This window comes from Frieseomelitta varia, unplaced genomic scaffold, assembly GCF_011392965.1.
Source record: "Frieseomelitta varia isolate USP_RPSP 00005682 unplaced genomic scaffold, Fvar_1.2 scaffold_447, whole genome shotgun sequence".
Classification (NCBI taxonomy): domain Eukaryota; kingdom Metazoa; phylum Arthropoda; class Insecta; order Hymenoptera; family Apidae; genus Frieseomelitta; species Frieseomelitta varia.
This window is the reverse complement of record NW_025110198.1, coordinates 1-10,555: the sequence shown is the minus strand read 5'-3', so window position 1 is coordinate 10,555 and position 10,555 is coordinate 1. Positions and strand designations below refer to the sequence as shown.

Genomic DNA, 10,555 nt, shown 5'->3' with positions numbered 1-10,555 from the left:
CTTCCAAGAACAATTAATTATCCAATTATTTTTGCAAATGAATCATATTGAAACGACGGTTTACTCCCATTAACAAAAAAAAAAAAAAAAAAAAAAAAAAACAAGAACCTGACGAAAAAAACGGAGTGAAGGAATAAACAAGAAGTAGAAGTATTTATGATTAGTTGATTTTCGAAACTCGATGATCCATCAGCTACTAACTATAGTATGACATAAAGTACTGTTTCCCTCGATATCTCGTATGTTAATTGTAATATTGCAGTGTTACAATTTATACCCTTCGAACGTTATTTCATTTCAGATTATTATAGTTTTATATCCGATTGTGAAAATGAAACCGACGTATGTCCAGATTTATTTATAATCTACGTTACACTTTATAATTAATGCTCTAATGTTCTGTGTAGTAGAATTTAGTATTCTAAGTGATGAGGACCGTAGATAAGATAGAGATATTCTTTGCCTTACTATCATAGAATATACAACGTGTGACTTTACAATAGTACAACATCATCTCTTTTCACATTGCGGAGGAATATTATGAAACGCGTTGCACAACGATGATTTCAAGGCAAGTAGAGCCTTGGTAACACCTTGGCATTATGTTTATCTGACGTGAAAGTCATTTACTTTAGCACTAGGAATTCCATTCTTCTAAATTAAGAATTTTGTTTTATCTTATTCTTTTTTTTTTTCTTTTAATAAAATTGATATAAATTTTTATGATCATCAACGCTTGAAACGTAGTACCTACTACGTTGTTGCTTTTATCCGTGTTAGTTATTTTTATTCTAACAATAATATAATACTCTGTTGCTGCAATTTCAATCGTCCGATGAAATTGTACGTGCGACTATTTTCGTATCCTAGATTGACCAGTAACGTAGTTTACTTTTTATCTTACAAGTAATTAAGTAATTATAATGCAACGCAATTATACACGCTATTATTACCGCTCGTATTTATCGCGTTTGACCTATATATGGCAATAAATATGTTCGCAATTTTATAGCAAATCAGAGAAATAAAACTCGTTGCACATTTTTTTCCTTTTTCCTTTTTTTTTTTTCCCTCCTGCAATTGCTTACTACGTCATAGTCAATTAGTATACGTAACCAACAATCAAGTGCAACAATAAGATCGTTCAGTTACATAAAGTTTTGCTCACTTCGAAGCGACGCGAGTCTATCGTACGGTACGTCGCGAAACAGATTTTAAATGCGAAAAAGCCTCGGAAGGATAGGAGATGAAATTATAGAGCATCATCCTTTCTTTTGAAAGAGTTAATTGCAAGCCAAACGCTGCAATAATTCAATTGAGCAATTTTCATGGCACTCGTCATATTTGCAAGATGAACCTGACGATTGCATCTGTCGGTTGCAATTAATCACAATCCGCTCATTTATAATTTGTCTTACGAAACAAATAAAATAAAGTTATAGTGGACAAAGTAATAAATAAATATGACATGTTGTTTACATATCAGAGATAAATAAATACACATGACTAATGAGACAAAGAAATGCAGAGCGACGTGTAAATGTACTTTGTGATTGCCAAGTAAATGTGAACTGTACGAAACATTCCGGACTGATACGAGAAAGAAGAAAAAGAAGGAAGCTGATAGAAATAATAAGGAAAGCATGTAAGTATGTCTCTTGGTCAATGAATGAGCGTTTGCAACAATAAATGATGAAATTTATGACACGAGATATAACACAGAAATGTAACTCTTCGATACATTTGATTTAATAGGGTCGTTATGGGAATGACCCATGATATTCGACATTATCTTTTTGTTATTTCACACGCGTGTGAAATCAAGAAACCATGAATCACGTGTTTTATTGAAGTACGAGTCTAAGTTCATGCAAGTGTCACTCAGAAGTAACATGCGACAGTACCTATTATTAGTGAGACCAGCAATTTAAGCTAGCGAACACGTGGATGTCATTAGATAGTAAAATTTATAGTTTCATATCAAATTGTGAAACATCGTAACTATATCTCTTTTCTGTTGCAAAGAAGTAATCGAAAATAATCGCACGGAAAATCCTGTTTTTTCTCGTCTCGATCCGCGGCTCACAAATTTTCACGCTCATCGTAATTCATAAATAAGAATTCGATCGAGTTGGGAGATAAATGATCATTGCCATTTCTGGTGATAATTATGTACACGTGCGATACGTCTGTATGCATACATTTGTGATTTTATTATTCATTTTCCAATGTCGTCTTTCCGTTCCGCATTCAACCCATGTAAAAAGCTGACGCGGAAATTATTATTCTACTTCTATTAATTAACGTGTCTTTTTTCCTCGGATTCGTATAAAAAATATATATATATATATTTATATTAAATATATATATATGTATAAAATAAATTGAATAGAATAATTTTATATATATAATTCCAAAATGAAAAATAAGAAAAATTTTTATACAAACATAGGTGTGTTTATCGTAAGTGTTTTGTTAAAAAAATTGTAATAAAAATTCGAAATGATAATAGGACATAATGTCATAAGAACATTCCTGCCTGATATATATATATATTTATGCATCAACATTTTTGCATTGGCTGTTGATTACTGGTTTGCATTGAAGTTAAGGAAATAATAACGTAAATCGATAATATACATATCTACTCCATATTAAACGATAAGGAGGTTTAATAGCATTTCCTATTACAACTTTTTGCGTTTATTTTTCTTTTTTTCTTTTTTTTCTTTTCATAGAATGCGCTGATAATTTGTTTTGCAGTAAAAGCATAGAAACACCTTACACGTACAATCAATCATTTGCCTCATCATCAACGTTATTTTAAGCAGCACGACTCTTTATTTAATTACTATTTCCTCCTAAGACATTATTCCAACGTTATTTTTCTATCTTTAGTTTAATGTTGACGACGAAATTATGAAATTCGCAGAATAGATTTCTCTATGTTTTAAATATTGAAAATTTAAACAGACGCGTGGACTTTTCTGTGTATGATGAGTTATAATTGATCTCATTATTCTATTCTATAATCTATGATTATACAGGGTGTTTCGTAACTTGTGGAACCCCCTTTCGGGAGCTGATTGTACGCCTAAAAATAATGAAAAAAAGTCAGATAAATATATGTCCTGTCTGTCTTCGTTTATGAGACATAATGAATTTTCTGTTTTAACTACTTTTACAAAAGATGCTCGAAATGACCACCTTGCATTTAAAGACAAGCCTTCACGCGTCTTGTCATTGAACTGGTTACTCTCTCTATCATTCCTGGTGTTTCTCGAATTTGTCGGAAGCCTTGCTCTATTCTATTTCGTAGTATTTCAGCATGTTCAATCGATGTCGCGTATACAATAGATTTTTTTTCATGTGACTATTTAAGGATTCAGCAAATTTCGCAATACTCTCTAAATCAGTTCAGTTCTTACTAATAATCGTAATACAATAATAATAATAATAATAATAATAATCGTAATAATATACTAATAATTCTAATATTCGCTCCATTATCATTTCAAACACGATTTTATACGACATGTATTATGATTATTTATTCCACAATATGTTCCGTGATTTATAGTTTCTTGCATCGACGTCAGTATCGTGACATTTTACTTATAACACGTGAGTTAATACATGCATTATACATAAATATTGCACATAAATATCTCAAGCTTTTAATTTGAATGTCAGACGCAAATTGAAACTTTAGCGCGATATTCAAGAATTGACGTTCGTATCGTAAAATCACTAGTTTTTGAATCAAATCAGCGAACGTGTCGAGGTGACGAGGTGACGAGGCACGTGACTGACAAACATTTTTAACAATAATTGTTATCGCAATTGACCGCATTAATTTCAATTGACTTCGATACGAATTTTTATGCATCTCTACTGCAAGAACATTATCAAGCTAACGTTCTGAATCAGTGATGTAACTCGGCTCGTTTTAAAATTTCCCTCGTAAAACTTTCAGTTATATTGTTCGTTCAGTTATATTGTTGTAAAAAAATTAATATAATCAATCGAAAATATGTGAAAACAGCACTAGTGTTTGTACTTCTTTTTTTTTTTTTTTTTCTTGGGGTTTACAGAATTAAGGAAAGGATGTTACCGTAAATTCGAAATTGTTTCATTACAAAAGGGCAAAATTATGTTTCGGACCGTGCGCGTATCTGTTACGAATGAAATTGAGAAATTTTAATGCAGATTGTTGTGAGAATAATTACATAATTCATGTTGCTGAGAACAATTGAAATGAAATTCTGAATAAGAAATTATCGATGGACGTTTCACATGCTTTTCTCTATTCTATTCTCATACTCTTTATACTTTGTAATCTCTTTTAAACGGAACTTGTAAAAAAAAAAAAAAAAAAAACACATTGTCTACGTGTGATAATGCAGCAGATAAAGCCTCGTGTGCCTTTTATCATATGCTATATTATTCATAAAAGAACATTTCGAAGTAAATATATGTATCTTTTGCTTTTTTGGAAAATGGTGGGCAAGTGTTTTTTTTTTCTTTTTTCCTGAACTCCCCAATTGATCGAATTGAACTTTAACTTTAAGATTAAAGCCAAGTTATACTGTCGGTTACATTTTCGCTAGTGAATTGTAAATCTGTGTGCCCTTGGGTTTGAAAATAATTACAGATCTAATCGAGGATTTATTTTATTCACTGTATCATACGTTGTAATGATTACTCCATTCTCGATATTTTATATATTTTTCTCACGTTATTACTCATTGCATGTATTTTTGCACCAGTCGAAATTAATTTGCCATAAACAGATTAAAATTAACGCATTAATAGACTAAGATTAACGCAGTTTATTCGTTCGCGCGTATCTTAATCGCGACCACCCGATATTTCCAATAATTATTTCATAATTGAAATTAGAATAACCGGTTTTTTGGATCGATACGACGTCCGAGCAAAGATTTCAAGAAATTTTTTAAATTGATACCCACTCAAAAATGCGATTGACTGTCTATAATGTATTACTATTATGTCCACTTGGTTTTTTTCACCGTGATTTCACAATTATTCACCATACAAGCCTCGTGATTTCGTAACTTTAACAAATGCTCCCCTTTGAGCATTTTGTTGACACATTTTCAGAAAACTTTTCCAACGATCGATCAGATCGATCCACTCACCGGAAAGAAAGCAAACTCGAGTACTCGTCTCCTTCGACTCCAAATATTAATTTCTCTTCAAGCGTTTCCCCGAAACTTCACACCAACGTCAAGCGTTTCGCAAGCTTCCAAATTGATTTCCACGATTTCGTGTCGTTTTACTCCGACAACAGCCTCGAAGAGTCGACTTGCGCGCCAACTCGAAAACACTGCGCGACCGAGAATGGGAGTCGCGAGCGAATACATATATATATATACGTGCAGTGAATCGTGTTAATACTCCTCGCTCGTTACTACGAACGAGATTCCCCGGAATATCTGCGTCATTGGCTAACCTGTTTTCAACGTTCATTCTATTTTCCTCGTGCCTTGCTTCCTTTTTTTCGTTAATTGCACTCCTGATACACTTTATCCATCTGACTGGTAGTTTTCGTTTTTGTTTTATTTCTTCTTTTCTTTTTTTTTTTTTTCTCTTCGTTTGGTGGGAATTTTAATTGTTCAACGCAGATTTCCGAGTTCTTTGGCAATTTTTATTCTTTGCCGCAGAGATTTCAAAGTTTCTGCCGTGGATTTTTGCAATTTTGCCTTTGTAATTTGCAATTTTTGTTTCTTGAAGCTTAACTCGCGGATTTGGAAATGTTCCAGTAGCTTTTCGCATTTCAATTTCAGAATCCACTTGCAGCATTCGTATTTGTACACGTGGAGATTAAAATTCTTTAGAATTTAGTTATTTTCAGAATTTAGTTTCGCACTGTCCCTTGGCAAATTTTAACTTCTTAAATCCCACAATTTGAGATTAGAATTCTTTAGAATTTAGTTTTGCACTGTCCCTTGGCAAATTTTAACTTCTTAAATCCCACAATTTGAGATTACAATTCTTTAGAATTTAGTTATTTTCAGAATTTAGTTTCGCACTGTCCCTTGGCAAATTTTAACTTCTTAAATCCCACAGTTAGAGATTAGAATTCTTTAGAATTTAGTTATTTTCAGAATTTAGTTTCTATTCCTTGACGTACTGTCCCTTGGCAAATTTTAACTTCTTAAATCCCACAATTTGAAGTTTATTATTATCTAGAATTGAACCTTCAAGCAAGAATCTTAAATTATGAAGTTATTCGCTTCGTTTTTATCGTGATGAATTGAAATGAATGTATTTTCATAACGAAACTAAAAGACGACGACAATCAGTTTGTTGACGTAGCTAGTGTCAAAACAGTTAAAATTTCTCACGCGATTTATTTGATTCGCCATTCTGTCTTTTATGAGAAGTTGTCTGTTCGAAACAATGCATTCCCTTGACAGACAAATCGAATAAGTGAAATACTTGTTTCACGGATAAGTATAAAATTTGTATTACTTTTGTTAATATAAAGAGACTTGCTGTGATTACGAAATTTGCATGTACTTTGTTAATATAAAAACAGCAAAGTTTTGCACTAATCACATTCAAGATCTTATTCTAGTTTTTATTGCAGTTTTTATCCCCTCCAAATGTCAATTCATCCTACTTAACAAGTTAAAATAAGGATTCAAATTAGTGGATAATGTGCTTTTTTATGAATTGTTGATTAAGGTAATTAGACAATTACGTCTGTCCCAGCATTAATTTATTCACAGAATTATTAAACAGATTCATGAATAAAATATTATACCAATTATTTGTTAATAATATTTATGTAATACAAACATTAAACGTTGAATTATTCAATATTCAATTATTCTGTTGAAAATACTATAATAAAAAATTATTATATATATATTATTATAGTGCCATGTTAGCGTACAATTGATTGTAAGAGGATAAAGCTTGTTCTAAATTACCTGCTAACAATGTTGTTACTCATTAGTTAATCAAAACGGATATTATTTGAAATTTATCAAGATGAACCAAGCGAGACACATATTATTTGAAATTTAATGTCATAAAAAACCAGTAGATATCCATACCTAGTAGAATTCAGAAAATAAGAGACATATTTAAACATTAAAAATTAAACATTTCTGTACTTCTTAACTTTTCTCACAGGAAACGATAATTTAACAAAATGGATGTTCGTTTTACTCTAATATGTGCATTTCACAATAGATTAAATTATCATGCCTTATTAGTAAGTATAATAAATTATTATTATTTACATATAATAAATTATGTGTTATTTATCATTACATATTACATTAAATTATTATTTCGGTGCATATGAAATATTATTTCGATATTTGATTATTCGAAAAATCCTTAGAATTTGCCGTGCCAATGCCACTCATTTAGTTTTGTTCTGTTCTTAATTGTCAACCAAGATTTATAACAGACATATCCACCAGTGCGTAATTAAAAACCCATTTAAATTTGAAAGAGGTAATCACTGCTCCACTAGAAAAAAATTACAACTCGGAGGTAAACACCATTTTGTTATTGCATATTCATTTGCCACCTTAGATTTGTAACAATCTTTTCAAACCTGTTAATTTAGTAATTAAGTTGTCTGTCTCGTTGCTAACAGAAAATCAACTACTACTTGTTAGAATGCATGATTGGCAAATAGATGTGACTTTTAATAGATATACTACATAGAATTAAATAGATGTGTATATAACATATGTCAAAGATCGAGAGTTAATATAATTAATACGTAGTAGCAAAAAAAAAAAAGTATTCTATGAGTACTAACTATGTTACTAAATTCGATTCTTCTAATTCAGGTGAAATACTCGTATGTAAATTAATTTCTAAATTAATAGATTAATGTAAGATATTTTTCGAACAATTAATTCCATTTACATTGTTAATATTCTAATATTTGTGCTTATTACACTATTATATCATTTCCTTTTTTTATTACACTATTCCAAATACATAATAATATATATTAGTCACATATTTTATTTCTATCATACTATTTATTAACATGTATATTATTCACGCAATTATTATTATTAATTGTTTATTATTATTTATCGAATGAAGCGTGGACTGTGGTTCATGGAATATAACAGCGTTTTAGCATTCAATAATTTACAGTTTGTTAGCCAATAATTGAAACTAATCGGAAATTTCTCATTTCGATGATTTTCTTTTTCCTTCTATAATACTTGTGAATCATAACCACTAACCGACCGTATAAAAAAATTGAGCAGAAATATAATCACAAAGAGAGACTGCACAGAGATGCTAAAAGGCGCACTTTTTATGGATATCTTTATCTTCCTTGTCGGCAAAACCAGTTTCTTCAATGTCTCTACAAATTCCGTGGCCGTGAACTCTACGGAGAGTGAAATGATCTTACTTAGGTCAGACGTCAAGGATATTTCTGAAGTAGAGATATTTCAGTGTCGGCAATTTACGAAATCATACATCGCATGCGTGATAGTTTCAATGTTTGTTACAGTATTCACATATACCGTGACATTTACGAAAATTATGATGCGTTCTGGTTTCATAGAAAATCTGAACAAATCAAGGAATAAAAAAGCTTAATAAATCAAAAGTTTATAATCATTTAAGACACTGAACAGGCTGTAGATATAATTTTTAGTTAATCATTTTCAACAGTCGAGTCACTAATACATTTCTATGAAATTTTAATCAATTATTCCGCATTATTAACGACTGGAAGATCGAGTTAATCTCGACCGACAGGAAGACAAGAGCTCATTACCAATTAAACTTTCGTCGCGTACGCATCGATCAAATTTGAGAAGTGAATCTTTAAATAATATTTTTGAATATTCTAATTGTTTAAACATTAACCAACATTTAAAGAATGTTGAAAACGTCGAAAGTGCATCAGCGTATAAGAAATTGAGGAGTATCGAACATAATCAAATCCAACGCAACCGAACCTTAATCTACAATTCCGACTTCAACGATCGGTAAATTGCATGGTTTGGCTCCTCTGATGTTGGGGTAATACTTGATCGTAATTATTTGAACTTGAATACGAGCTCAATTGCAATGACTTGTAATCGTACAAGATATACTTTGATAGTTACCATTCATTAATAATTACTGCAATTACATTTACATTTACATTACATTTACTACATTACATTTCTGCATGTACATAGATAATATTAGTCCAACAATACTATGGCTATTTAAATATTATTACATACTTTCAATACTTCTTTTCGAATCTATAATTTGGAAAATAATTTAGCCCTCCACTATTAATTTGTCAAACAAGAATATTTCTTCAATATATTAAATTAATCATTAGATCGATCAAACAATTATACCTTATTTTACGAATATCATTTCTCTTTCTAACAAATTACTTAAATTCAATATAAGTTGAGACCTGTGTGATAAATATATAAAAGAGTACTTTTTTACAATACATTATAATGAGACCCGTGCGTAGTCACCTCCACGTGGTGGGTCTTGGTAATTGACATCATTTTACAAACTGTAATATTTGTAAAATGATATCAAGCTAAGAACTACGCAATCTATAGTTTAGTTTAGATGATGAAAATTTCTGTCCATTGTTTATTTCACGATCTAAACTGAACTGTAGTTACAATTAGTTGATAAGTAAACTATTAGGCCCCCAGCGGACCACCGATGGACGACAGATTTTGCACGGATATCGTGGAATGCGTGCATTTTAGTTTGAAGTTGCCTACGTTTAGTTTTAGATAATTATAAGATAGTTATTATTTGTAAATTCACTGTGAACGCATTCTGTATAAAGACACCTTTATTTAACTTGGGATGAAATTAGGGTTCCCTTCTCTCCGATTTTTTTCGTTATTACTATAGATACTGTTGTTGCACTACAGTAGATTTTCCAACTTCCATTGTCAGTGTGTCAACTCGGGAAACTGCAGCCTTCGTCCAAAAGGACGAAGTAGGTTCTTGTAATCTAGCGTCCTTTGTAACTCGGCTCCAGTGGTTTATCTGTGCCGTTGAGGGGAGCGCTAGACTACTTGCCTCACTAAATGCTCGAACGCCGAATTGGCACACTGACAAACCACGGTTTCATTTCGCGTTATTTCTGTTACAACGCACGATACTGAAGCGCATCAATAGTTTTTTTCCCAACAATAAAACCATCTACAACACATATGGACCGTCGATACTGGGTAAGTATGGGTAAGTAGTCGTATGTTAACTTAGTTGTAAGTGAATTATTATAAAATCATTCCTAACACTCGTGGCTAATTCATGGACATTGGGTAAGTAAAGGTAAGTACAGGTAAGTATGTGATGAAATATTAGACTTTGTATCAGAAGAATATGAGATTCGAGGAGGTGACACATTCAAAAACTTTTTGCCGTGCCACCTCTTCGAATCTCATATTCTCCTGATACAACGTCTAAAATTTCATCAAGTAATACCTATCCGCTTACAGAATATTCGCGCTTACAAATTCTTCGAATATTTGCAGTATCAGGAGCACAGCTGTCTCCA

The 10,555-nt window shown here is 31.5% G+C and overlaps 1 protein-coding gene across 1 annotated transcript in view; it reads right to left on the bottom strand.

Moving 5' to 3' along the window:
* The window catches only part of LOC122532323 (ATP-binding cassette sub-family G member 4-like), a 14,029-nt gene extending 8,651 nt beyond the window's left edge, over positions 1 to 5,378 (bottom strand). Inside the window, exon 1 of the mRNA XM_043661017.1 lies at positions 5,163 to 5,378. The gene's annotated coding sequence lies outside the window, so the exon portion shown is untranslated. The remainder of the gene's footprint in view (positions 1 to 5,162) is intronic.
* Between the last annotated feature and the right edge of the window lie 5,177 nt (positions 5,379 to 10,555).